The sequence below is a fragment of the Canis lupus genome, chromosome 16 (assembly GCF_011100685.1).
Source record: "Canis lupus familiaris isolate Mischka breed German Shepherd chromosome 16, alternate assembly UU_Cfam_GSD_1.0, whole genome shotgun sequence".
In the NCBI taxonomy this organism is placed as follows: domain Eukaryota; kingdom Metazoa; phylum Chordata; class Mammalia; order Carnivora; family Canidae; genus Canis; species Canis lupus.
This window is the reverse complement of record NC_049237.1, coordinates 54,127,143-54,141,130: the sequence shown is the minus strand read 5'-3', so window position 1 is coordinate 54,141,130 and position 13,988 is coordinate 54,127,143. Positions and strand designations below refer to the sequence as shown.

The 13,988-nt window shown below is 36.1% G+C and overlaps 1 long non-coding RNA gene across 1 annotated transcript in view; it reads left to right on the top strand.

The window, feature by feature from the left end:
• The window catches only part of LOC111090357, a 41,401-nt gene extending 28,246 nt beyond the window's left edge, over nt 1–13,155 (top strand). The window contains exon 4 of the long non-coding RNA XR_005371682.1: nt 12,848–13,155. This is a non-coding gene — a long non-coding RNA (uncharacterized LOC111090357). The remainder of the gene's footprint in view (nt 1–12,847) is intronic.
• Nucleotides 13,156–13,988: the final 833 nt, after the last annotated feature.

The following is a 13,988-nucleotide window of genomic DNA, read 5'->3' as shown; positions in this document are numbered from 1 at the left end:
ACAGGCACTAAAAATATTTGACCAACTGTAAAGAAGGGTGGAAAGGTAGCCAAAACATAAGGGACAGATGAAAAATTAATAGTAACCTTATAAATGTAAACTCAACCACAGCAATTATGAAAAAGAGTTGCATAGAACCATTCATGACAGCTTTATTCACAATAGCCCCAAACTGGAAATGACTTAAATATCTCCCAACTGATGAACAGATTAGAAAGGTGTGGTATATACATATAATGGAATATACTACTCAATAATAAAAAAGGAAGAAATGCAACAAGATGGTTATTCTTCAAAAGATCATGCTGAGTAAAAGAGCCAGAGTGCAAAGTATACAGGCTTTGTGATTCCATTAATAGCATATTCTAGGACAGGCAGAAGGAATCTGTACTGACTAATCTGAAAGTTGGCTGCCTGGGGCAGGAAATGGGGTAGATCCATTGCAAAGGAGGCACAAGGAAACTTCCCGTGATGATAGAAATGTTCTGTATCTTGAAAGGGGTAATGACTATACGGTTATTTGTCGAAAGTCATCAATAGTTATACAGTTATAACGGACCCATTGTACTGTGTATAATTTATGCCACAAAATTATTTAAAAAATTTTTAAAAATATTAAAATGATATGAGTTGTGGGTTTGTGTTGAATTTAGAAAATGTGAAGTATTTTGAGGCTTTGAATGGCATCAAAGAAAGGTGTGGAATTTTTCTGTTTGTTGAAAGAGTCTTAGATCAAAAGGAAAGCAATGCTTTTTGATGAAGGAAATTTGAGAGAAGCTGGTTTTCTTCATTTTGCTATACTCCTAAACCTAGCATGTTGGCCCGCTGAAAGTTATTGCTCAATAAATTTTGGTTGAATTTAATTCATGTTAATTTTCAGAAAATCAATAACCTGAATATATCAAATGATTGCTTTTCATATTTTAATATGTTCTTGTTCATCCTGAAATTAAAGACATAGTTTTCTAAATGAAAGATCTTTATTTTTAATAAATAAGGGATCTTTGGTCTTGTAAAGTGCTGTGCCATGTTTTACGTGGGTTGGTGTTTCCAGCACCTCCAGCATATTGACTTTTGATCCACCCTTTCTTCCAAACCAAGTTCTTTTAGGAAATTTGTTCAAAATTGTACCATGCGAGATATGAATGAAAATGATTGTTTATCAGAGACATATGTTAAATATTATGATTGATTTCTGCGGAAGGCTATATACTTTGCCATGTGTGCATTTCTTCCCTTCTCTCAACTCTGCCATCTTTATTGAGATATAATTAACATATAACATTGTATAAGCTAAATATGTATAATGTGATTATTTGATACACATATATATTGCTAAATAGTTACCACAATAAGAGTCGTTAAAACATCCATCAACTCATATAATTATAATATTTTTTTTTCTGGTAAGAACATTTAGGATTTACCTCCTTAGCAACTTTCAAGCATGCAATATAGTGAATGTCTTTTAAAAAGCAGATTTATTAATTCTTGTCAAAGATAATTGCTCTGTAAAATTGAGATTGGGGCAAAGAACAGAAATTTAAGTTTACATGGGAAATTTTGAGTTTGGATGAGGCTGCAATGTACCATTATAATACAGTGCACTTGGAAACTGTCAAGTTTGTAGATTGCCAAACACCCTTTGGAAGGAGGAGCTGTGGGTAGATTTTGAATCTGAGCCATTTACTGTCATATAAATAGAAAGACCTATTTCTTTAAAGGATATACACATTCTTTTAAACTCTGAAGTGTCACAAGATCACTAATGATTTTAAGTGTTATCTTGTACTAAATGTCTGTTTTAAAGTTTAGCTCTTCTGTTTTTTTTTCTTTCTCTCTTTTCTTTCTTTCTTTCTTTCTTTTTTTTTTTTAGAACAGATTCATGGAGCTCATTAGGTCCCTGCATATAATTTATACTGGATTAAAAAAAAAAAAAGGGGGGAGATCTCTTTCGGTTTTTATTATAAAGCTCTTTGGGGCTATTTTCCTTCAATCTAATTTGGTTAATTAGCTGCTTTTGGTACTTAGTAACAGATATTGATATTTGTATTTGAAACATAAATGAATATGGAACTAATTTGGGAAGAATGTTTAGGGATAGTGGACTATTTCACAGTAAAAATTATTTATCAAGTTTGGAAAAATACTTCCGGGTGTTCTATTAATTATTGTAACATTATCCTATACAAAGAGCTCTCCATTGACGTCAAATGATTTATCAGGTAGTCTTTAGTGAAACCTATAGTATACTGATGACAGATTAGAAATTGACATGTAACTATGGATACAAGATAGCACTAGTGAAACAATAAATCATGGTTTGATTAGACTTTTCTCTCATGAAATGAAGACGTTAGAGCTCAGTTAGGCGACACCATTGATTTTCCTGTCCTGAGTTACTGTCTGTCCCTCTCTTAGTGTCCCTCCCCCCTCATAATTAAAATAATAGCTTACAACAATCAGCTTTTGTCTGAACATCAGTTTGAAGCCGGGGCTCTTGTGAACTCCATATCAAATCTTGTGAAAACTTCCAAATAATGGAAATATTTTTATTTTATTTTATTTTATTTTATTTTATTTTATTTTATTTTATTTTATTTTATTTTTTATTTTATTTTATTTTATTTTATTTTATATTTTATTTTATTTTATTTTATTTTATTTTATTATTTTATTTTATTTTATTTTATTTTATTTATTTTCCAAATAGGGGTTATATGATTAAGGTATTTGGAGTGACTAAAAGAATACATTCCCTGGAATTCAGTTGCCTGTTGAGGTGTGGCCCATGGAGTGGGGATGGGGCATTCACAGAGCCCCACACTTGTGTAGACAAATGTGCAGCATATTTTTGTCCAATCCTAACCTGGACGCTTAGGTTGCTGGCAGATAACATTGACACACTAGGCTTCGGAAAGTTCCAGGCCACTGGGATCACACAAATAAATATTGTATAAGCCTGCATACAAGCAGAACCTGAAGTGGTGTACTTCATGAAAAGACAATTGAAGGAATCTTGAGGACACTGTGTTTTAGTGTGGCCAAAGGGAGGCAATGATATTTTCATGTGAGGAGACATATATAAGTTTTATTGTTTTATTAATACAGATATATGTAGAGGGATATCTATACAATTTTTAATCATTGGTCTTAGTACTCTATAGTTGCTTTCCAGCTATTGAGCTGTGATTCTCTGTTTTTAAAATGATTATCATTGCTATGTTTTGTGTTTAAGAAAATAACCTTTTGAAATTTTTCTCTTTCTTTCATAAGTAGAGCGTATTCCCAATATGCTCTCAATCAAGAAGCATTAAAAATAAATTACAGACTTTACCCCAACTACTTTTATAGGCCACATATCCTAAATGTTGATATTTTCCCCATGAGTTTTCTTTAATGGAATCAGAAGGACAATAATAGGTATGTGAAAACTTATTCATCATAATATCACTAACTTTATCTTGTCTTTCTTTAGGTTGATTGGTATTGATTAATTTAAGCTCTGCAGTGATTGTTTGGCAGAGATGCTTGTGAATTCTATCGGTGAATATAGCATATTTTTCTGTACTACTAAAAAAAATTATATGGGAAACATTTTCATTTCAGATATGTGTTTTTATTTGCAGTTATAGGATGTAAGTGATAAATAAATGATAGAGCCCACATGTTCTTACTTTAGTAAGTCCAGTTCTGAGACTAAGAAGTGGTAATAGTTTTATCCTTGACAAAATGCTAGAAACAGCTGTACTTTTACTTTCTGCTGATGTGAATTTCCCATGTTAAAACATGAAATGCAGTGTATGTGTGCTTTTTAAAACTCTCTTTCACTCAATACTGTTATTACTACTAAACCAAATGTCTTATGTAGTGTCTGGCAAATGTAAACAGATGGGGCATCTTTGCTGACTATCATCTGGTTAGTGTTTATTAGTGGCCAATTTACTGCCAAGAGCCCTCATACTTTGCAATCTAAAATTCTATGCAATATTTACTTTATACTAACCTATAACAAATATGTCTTTACTTTTTTATATCTTTACTTACATCAGTGTCTTAGGTTTATTTCGGCAAATATCTTGAGAATATATGACATGGAAGGTACTCTGCTGGACTTGTCACTTGGGGGTCTACTCATATTCTTGAGACATTGCTCCTTTCTGATACAACAACATTGTTGTTGTTGTTGTTAAGATTTTATTTATTTATTCATGAGACAGAGAGAGAGACAGAGACACAGGCAGAGGGAGAAGCAGACTCCCTGCAGGAAGCCCAATATGGGACTCAATCCCAGGACCCCAGGATCATGACCTGAGCCAAAGGCAGACGCTCAACCACTGAGCCACCCAGGTGTCCCAGATACATTTCTTGTTTTAAGAAACAATGAAGAATTCTGGACATTCCTATAATTGACTGGGAAATGACGAATAGTGTGCGATAGATTTTCTTATTCCCCAGATAGCAACAGCTCTGTGCAACTTTGTTATCTAGACATGAAAGAAAACAAAATAAAGAATCTCAAAGAATCCCAGATTAGTATTATTAGGGGAGAAGTTTAGAGATGCTGCCTCTACATTTTCTACCACTTCACACACATTTTTATTCGGCTCAAATATATATTCTTTTAAATTAGTAATAGATTGAGAAACAAGGAACTGTTCTCAAATTAATGATATTGAGACCAAATGAGGACTTTCATATTTTCGCTATTGAAATAGTTGGTGTTTTTCCATGACATTTCAAATTACTCCTTTAGAACAAAATTTACTTTGGTCCAGATTTCAAGATGACCAGGTGCTTGGGGTTGCTCACACATTTGACCTAGAAACTCTTATTTATGGCTTATGAACATTTATTGACTTTCTACTCTGGGTTGGATACTGGACTATAAAATGATGGAGAAACCCTCCTCCCTTGAAGGCTTGTTGCTTGGTTGGTAGAGAGACACACATAAAGACAGATGCAATTTAATGTTCTATATGTAGGGGCGCAGAGGAGGAGATAGGGTTGGAACTGGTCAATCCTACTTAATGGAGCTCATGAAAGAATTCACAAGAAAGGTAACATTTGATCTGTGTCTGTAAAGATTGAAGTTTGCTAGGCAGAAGAGCGTGAGGAGAAAAGAACGTTCTATTAGAGGCAGAGCCAGGAAGACAGATGCAGAGGAAGGAAATGACCCTTAAAGACAGTTGGATGCTAGTTGTTCTTGGTAACTGGAGAGTAGTGAGCTCCTAGCAGGGGGGCAATAAAGCAGCATATCCCGTAGAAGTCTACAGTGGACACTGGAACAAATATTTTATATTTTTGTTAAGATGTTACTTCATTTTTAGTGAAAGAAAATGCTTTCAGTTTTAAATGGAAGATTTCAGATTTTGAACTTTGAACTCTTAATTAGAGTAAATGTATCAGAAATTATAAGAATCACAGTTGCTAACAATTATATAATATGAATCTATCGATATATGTGACCTCTTGTTCAAAGAGCAAACAATAATGGTTACATGAAGTAAACAGAAAAATCTTTTATTAGTGAAGAAAAGAAAAACCAGGGGATTCACATTGCTTTCATAAAAGCATATTTTCAGGGTGCCTGGGTGGCTCCGTCGGTTGAGTGCCTGGCTTTGGCTCAGGTAGTGATCTTGAGGTCTTGGAGTGAGGTCTTGGGATGGAGCCCTGAGTGAGGCTCCCTGCTCAATGGGGGAGTCTGTTTCTCCCTCTCCCCCTGCTCCTGCTCTCTTTCTCTCAAATAAGTAAAATCTTAAAAAAAAAAAAAAAAGCCACATATTTTCACTTGAGAATCACCCAGTGTGCTTGTTGAAAATATGAAATCCCTGACCCTACCCAAGGAGATTCTGATTCAGTGGGTCTGAAGAGGAGGCTCTGGGCTTTGCATTGCTAATAAACTCCGCAGGTTGGGATCCCTGGGTGGCGCAGCGGTTTAGCGCCTGCCTTTGGCCCAGGGCACGATCCTGGAGACCCAGGATCGAATCCCATGTCGGGCTCCTGGTGCATGGAGCCTGCTTCTCCCTCTGCCTGTGTCTCTGCCTCTCTCTCTCTCTCTCTCTCTCTCTCTCTCTCTCTCTCTGTGTGTGTGACTATCATAAATAAATAAAAATTAAAAATAAATAAATAAATAAATAAATAAACTCCGCAGGTGGTTGGTGTGTCCACTGAAGTGAAGCATGAGTACTGGACCTCCTATGGTGAAAAAGTGTTTAATATTATTTTTTGTGACCTTTAAAGCATGTTTATGTGCTTCAAATATATTTGATTGAGAAAGTAGAAATTTTCTCCCACTTAATTCAACTGACAACAAGACATGGCCATGCGAGGCCTTAACCCATGTGGGTAACAGCGGCTCACTCTGATGGAAGGGCACATTCCCGTCCAGGCAGTGGTCCTGAAAGCATAGCATAAAAGCAATGGGAAATACAGCCTCTATCCCCTTGCTCTTTCTCACCATTCGGTCTACATATTTGCCACATGAAGTATCCCACTCAGGAAATGCTGGGTTAGATTTCATTTGAGCTAGTATCATTTCTTCTCAGATGTATCAACAAAATTAGTTAGGAGAGGCACCAAAGAGCAAGCTGCATTCTTTCCATGAATGCTCTCTGGGTGCATTGCAGGATCCCCAGCGGAGGTGTGGGCATTGTCTCTGCTGAGTAGTATTTGCTTCAGCATAGTCTTTTGGGTTATTCTGTTACACTTGTAATGCTGATAAGCAAATACATTGTTGGCTTAGTTAAAAAGACTTTGTGGACTTGCAGGTGTGACGTCCAAATGTAGACTTCTGAAGGATAGGAAATAGGGAGATAAGAGGTGTGACTTTCATTCTTTGGTCCCTGAGTTCCCACTGTTCTCCATTTTGCCTTCTTTGCTTCCTCCTCAGTCTGGGCCTTGGTTACACCACTTCCCATCATTCTCTTGTTCTTCTGTTAGCACAGACAGCAGCAGGACAAACAAAATTGAGATTCCCCTCAATTTTGACAGTGACAGTTTTCCTGGTTCATGACCTGAATATTTTCCAGAATTAGTTTATGATGTATGGCTCAAAGTTCCTCTTCACATTCCGATTACTAAAATAAATAGTCATCAAAGCTCTTATTTTACATTTTATAATTCAGTGGTGATCATTGATATTTAATGTACGTGCTACGTGTTGCTTAGTTTATATGTTTAAAATTATACCTATAAATAAAGGTGTCATTTGTTTTACACCAAAAATTAATTAATATTGCTCTTTATATTTTATTTTATTTTTTTTTTGGGGGGGGTGCTCTTTATATTTTAGCTGCCAGATTGTGCAGACCACAAAATGACGAGAAATTACTTTTTCTACTGTCTTTATTTCAGGTACTGATGACAACAGGGCAATTTTCTTTTAGGGGGATTCTTTAGAAATCGTATAAATCCCAACAAATTCCAATTTATTAAACTGCAAATTTTGAAGCCTACAATAGATGGGAGGGGTTTTTACTGTTGTTGTTTCAGTCCTTTTGTCATGTCTGGGTAATAATATTAGAAACAGATCAAAAGTCCTTGAACTTTACATAAGACTGGAACACACTAGATGGTGCTCTTATCCCAATTGCGATCGGGCCCTGGAAACAGTGCTAGAATAAAGTTAGAATAAAGCTAGAATAAAGGAGAGAATGCTCAGCGTGCATATTGGGTTTTGTCTTCCAACAGAGGATACACTCATGTCAGATTGTATAATTCCCATCCACCGCATTGTATTTGCATTTTCCTCAGAAATGACTTGCTGAAGCTTTGCACTAGCACAGCCTTGATTTGACTACACATGTGTGGGTGTGAGCATGTGTGAGCACATGTGTGTGATTGGGACCAGGCAGGTAGTCTGCTTTATCTGACTTAATTTCTGATTTTATTGCTCACGACTTCATCAAAGGAGCACTCCGTGGCAATCGACTTCCTTGGACATAGGTTACCTCCTGCCACCTCCTTGTTTCCCACTATTTTTCTCCATATGGGATATCTGTCCATCACCTGTTTCCATCGATATTTTGTCCATTCTGCAGGACCAATTTCAGATGCTATGCCTCCCATGAAGCCCTTCCTCATTGCTTTAATTATTTTTCTGTTACATTGAATTCCTGTAAGACTTCCATATACTCAGTTTATGCCTATCATTCTCTGCTTCAACATTCTTCATATATTTTTCTTATTATCTTGAGAAATGGACAATTCCTTATGCAGTTCCTTCTCCTTCTTCTTCCTACATCAACCTTTACAGGAAATACTACATCTTGAACACAATTGGTGCTTACAAATGTGCGTGCATTGAACGAAAAGAAGAATGAATAAGTGAATTGCTATTAGAAAAGCATTTGTCTGGATACCCTGTTTGCTCTCCATCTTTCACCACACTGCCCTGGACTGGAGAAATTGACCTCTATCGATTACATCGATCACTCTTTCCTCTGGCTTCCAGTTGACATAGCCGATAGAAAGTACAATAAGAATTAGGAAGGCAAGAGAAAAGTAGAGGTATTTATTCTTCAATCTCACTCTGGGCCAAGTCATCGGTCGTCTCCAGCTCTGTTTCCTCCCATAAGGCCACAGCTCTTGACGGGTATCTAGTAATCACTCCCTCCCTTTGCCCCTTCAAGCCAAGAGGTGGTAACTTTGACACTTCACTCTTGCTCATTTGCGTTAACTTCGTCTCTTTAAAAAAAATTTTCTGGTTTTCTTGAGAAACAATTGACCTACATCATTGTATAATTAACTCTGTCTTTATTAATCTCTCTGCAATCAACTGATGGAAATGTGACATTTATGACCCACGTACAAACTAAGACCCATAGAAGGTCCTTAGAAAATGAGTTGGCTCATATAAGACATTATTCTTTCTGATAATGTGACGAGGCATCATGTCTTAAAGGATTGTTTGTATAACTGAGAAATGTGATTTCCTCTTGCTCTCAGGTCAGAAGATAGCCTACTCTGATACACACTAGTGCTTGCTCTCATTTGCTAAGGTGTTCAAAATAAGCATATTAATTATTGGAGGGTATTTATTATTGCATAGAAAAAATTATCTACAATAATATTAGTGATAACTTTCCTTATATTCAGGCTAATTGCCATGTACATATTTTCTTATTTTAAAACATTCCATTTATTATTTTTCTGCTAATATACAGAATCACTGACTCAAAGAACTAAAACAATGGGTTTCAAATCATTATGTGAGAGGATTCCCAAATCAAATGTTTACTTCAACATAAAAAACAAAATGCATGTGAATTTAACCTTTAGCAAATACATGGTGAAGATGGGCATCAAGATATTAGATGGTATAAGAAGGTATATTGAATTGACAATACTAATCTCTCATGTGATAGGATTCAGATGAAAATCTTTTCTGCTTACCAAAAGAAAAAAAAAATGACTTAAACAGGTTTAGGAATCTGTTCATTGATCCTCTTCCAACACAGACTATAGCCATGCAGAACTTTTTTTCAGCAGTAAAATAGCAGTAATTTATGTAACTCACAGAGGTTTTAAGATGGTTAAATGGCATAACAATATATACAGCATCCTGCTCAGGCCTGGCAAAATGTGTTCCATAGATCCTAGTTGTCTTATTTTTCTCAGAATCAGACAGTCAGCTGCCAGATGATCACATTGAAGCTCAGGCCTCCTGATTTCAAGGTCAGTTCTGACTTACTGATGCTGACCCAATTTGCCTTCGTGTGCATTAATTTCTTTTTTCAGTTATACTTTTCTCTTTGCAAATATGTAGAGTGTAAAAGCATCTCAGGAAAATCTAGGCTACAATATGGATTTTAGTCTGCATTAGAAGTTCCACTGGTATCGTGTATGTAGTTATTATCTTAGACCTTTGTTCTTTTCCCCTCTGATACTCACAAACTCTGATACAAGAAAGCCATGGCCTACGTGATTAGAGCATTTGATTTTTCATTCATAATTTGCTATCATTTTTGAGATTGTGTATTAAATGGCCCCTTGGACCATGTGTTTCTGGCTTAGACCTTGTAGACACTGCCTATCCACTTCCTAACATTGGACACCTGATCTCTGGAAGAATGGCATGAGTCCTATGTGCCTCTCTCTCTTGCAGTTGTGGGACTGGCAGCCAACAGAATTCCACTTCCTACCAATCTGACCCATTCTTTGGCTGACTAGGTCATAGGCCTGACATTGGGAGATAAGGCAATTTGGGGGGAGAGAAGTTTTTAAATTTGTTTTGAATGTAGAAATTTGAATCAAATTATTTTTTTAAATATTTTATTTATTTATTCATGAGAGATGCAGAGAGAGAGAGGCAGAGAGACAGGCAGAGGGAAAAGTAGGCTCCTCATAGGGAGCCTGATGTGAAACTCGATTCCAGAACTCGGGGATCACGCCCTGAGCCAAAGGCAGATGCTCAAAGGCTGAGCCACTAGGCATCCCTCGAATCAAATTCTATTTCTGGTTAAAGGAAATTTGTAGTTGTTGAGTTAGAACTTTGTAGTTCTTGGGTAGTTGTTTAATCTGCTTTAGTTAAAACCAGTTGGATATTTTCACTCTTTGGATGTCCAGGAAAGGACAGCCATGCGGAATCAATAGATAAAGGTGAAAATATCACATAAAACTTTCAGAGAAAGAAAACATCTGAATCCCAGTCCCTGAATAATAGAATACTGCTCTTAATTTTCTTTCTTTCTTTTTTAAATTTTTATTTATTTATGATAGTCACAGAGAGAGAGAGAGAGAGAGAGGCAAAGACATAGGCAGAGGGAGAAGCAGGCTCCATGCACTGGGAGCCCGACGTGGGATTCGATCCCGGGTCTCCAGGATCGCGCCCTGGGCCAAAGGCAGGCGCCAAACTGCTGCACCACCCAGTGATCCCAGCTCTTAATTTTCTTTAAAAATTTTCAGTTTCTCCTGAATTTTGCCTCTCGGTATTGATCAAGCTTCATATAATACATACATACACATGCCTGTATGTGTTCGTAATTGTAAAATCATATTTTGTGTGTGGGAATATATGTATATAGAGATAGAAAAATCTTAAGATCATTCTTATGTGTTCTAGACCTGATCATGTCCAGATTTTTGTGGAGAATCAAATAATTTTTCTTGCTGATGAGGCTGCCTTGGCCAATACCAGCATATGCAATGCATGAAGGACAATGACTGTTTTCAACATAGAAGCCCACAAAAGAATATTCCATTGATACGTGAATTACTTCCCAGAAGTGCTATTACTTACAGAGTGAGTCGTAAAGCACAAGCTTTCTGCCCATGGTGCACCAAATACAGCTGAGGGCTGTGTGTACTTGGACACAGAAGGGCCAGGAGTGACTTCCTGCAGTACTACATGTCCTTAGACCCCTGCTTAGGTCCCAACAATTACCTCAAATGAGAGAGATATAAGAAAGATGGTGTCCTAATCATCTTCCACTTTTATCAAACCAAGGTCCCTGGAGGAAAACCAGGAAAACCCCACTCAACACAGAAAATATGGATCCCAAAGTATGGAAAAAGGACAGGAAGTGAAATAAAAGAGAATACTATTGCCATATACATTAAAAAGATGATTTTTTACCTATATATGAAGGATTGTTATACATACTAAGAAAAATCTGAGATGACATTTTTTCCCTGAAAGAAGTATGTTTTTTTTTCTTTTTTTTCTTTTTTTTTCCCTCAATGATAAATCACAATATTTGGCAGACATTTGTCTCAGAACATGCAAATTATCATTTGAAAATAGTAATTGCTAACATTTCTGAGAACTTGCCATGTGCTAAGTGTTTTATATTTCTGCTTAACATTTGCCACCACCCTGTGACATATTTTCTTTCCTCCATTTTACTAAGAGGACCTTAGGGGATTAGGACAATAACCAGGTCAAATATGTTATTAATGGAGGCCAGAATATAAATGGCTGTCCAGCAACTGTTCATAATCATAACAAAAAAGAATGAGGGAATTATCAGTAACACAGATGCTTTTCATTTATAACTCAAGATACTAATAAGATAGAAGAATGATTCTTAAAGAAATCAGAGATACTTATCAAAGTGATCTTTCCAAGCCTATTGGCCACAGGATGATAAAGGAAGGCACCATCTGAGCATATGAAACAGCAATGGCTAACTTTAGTCTTTGTTAATTAACACATTTTATCCTTACTGAAAGCAAAAATGGCCTCAACCCTGGTCTTCAGAGGACAACATAAGCTTGATAATAGCATTCACTAAGTTACACTTCTTATCTGGTTTTGCACACTTGGGAGCTAAGATCCTGATTGTGATAATCACTGCTAGTTGGGTGATCTTCACAACTGCAATTGAGGAGCAAACGTTAAATAAAATCAAATGCCACCTAAGTATCTAAATAAAAGTCGAAGTTCAAGCAAAGAGGATGAGTATGAAAAGAATTCAGAATAAAGAAGTAGATTTGTTGAATCCAATTTAATTATACAGCGACTTATGTGAGAAGATTGCAGATTCAAATCAGACTTGAAAACTGGGTAATGTGATGCTAGACCCCAAAGACAAAGTCTTCAGGAGTCATTTAGAAGGCATGAACTTTGAGTCCCTATTGGCATTGAGGTAACCATAAGTGGCTCAGCTCATTATTTAAGAACATACAAAAAATTGGTTATATGCACTTCCACCTTTCTTGACCCTTCCCTCAAAAATCTCTCTAGTTAGTATGAAACCTGAGAAGATATGAAAGCTGAGAAGATAACCTCAATGTTCTTTGGATAAAAACCCTAGTTATCTTGAAAAGGTAGAATTATTTAATTAGTGGGTATTATAGATTCACCTGGGGAACTGAAATATCTGTTTTCTGTTTCTTTTCATAGCTGGACCTGCTGAGATTTAGCTGGATTCACAAAAACCCATCCAGGGACTACACTTTAGTCCACATCAGACTCCCTTGTAACTGTAACCATATCACTAAATTGTGGACAACCCAATGTGAACAGTGCTGAGTTATGCTCCTTCCTGGTCTTTCCATTAAAATAACTGAGTGTGCAGTACCCTAGCTTTTTACTCCCTTCCTGCTAGATGGGAAATGGTTACAACTGCTTTACTTTAAAATATAGAACACATTTTGGAGATGGGACAGTCTAGTCAATCCAAATAGAGGAGTCACTTTACTACCCATCTACTTCTAAACTCTTAGATGAGAAAGAAATAAAACTATATCTTGTTCAAACAAATGTATTCTAAATAGCTTTATTGAGATACAATTTGATATACCATAAAGTTCACCTGTTTTAACCATATAGCATTTATAGAATTGTGTGACCAAGACCTTAACTTAATTTCAGAACATTTTCATCACCCCCAAGCCCTCAGCTGTACCCCTCTGTCCTAGACATACACCAACCTACTTTCTGTCTCTATAGATTTGCCCATTACGGACATTTATATAAGTGATGTTATGTAGTATGTGAACTTCTGTGACTAACTTTCATTCAGTATAATGTTCTTGAGGTTCATCCGTTTTGCAACATATGTCAATTCTTCATTCCAAGTCATTGCCACGTAATATGCCATTGTATGGATACGCCATAGCTTGTTTTTTCATTCATCATTTGATGGACATTAGGGTAGTTTCCACTTTTTAGCTAGCATAAACCATGGACATGAACTGAAAAGGTTTTATGTGGACATGTTTTTTTCATTATTCTTAGGTATATGTATGTAAGAATAGAATTACTGTCATATAGTAACTCTATGGTTAAAAATTTGAGGAACTGCCAAACTATTTCCAAAGTGGCTGTAGCATTTTTTATGTTCCCACCAGTAATATATATATATCATATATATAACATATATATATATATACACACACACACACTAAATTATTACATAAATCATATACTGGAATAAAGAAATCAGGGACAGATGACTTATGAGAATATTTAGACTATGAATCTAAGAGACAGAGAGACAAACAGTGTTCACTTGTTGAAATATATTCTAAGAACAGTTTGT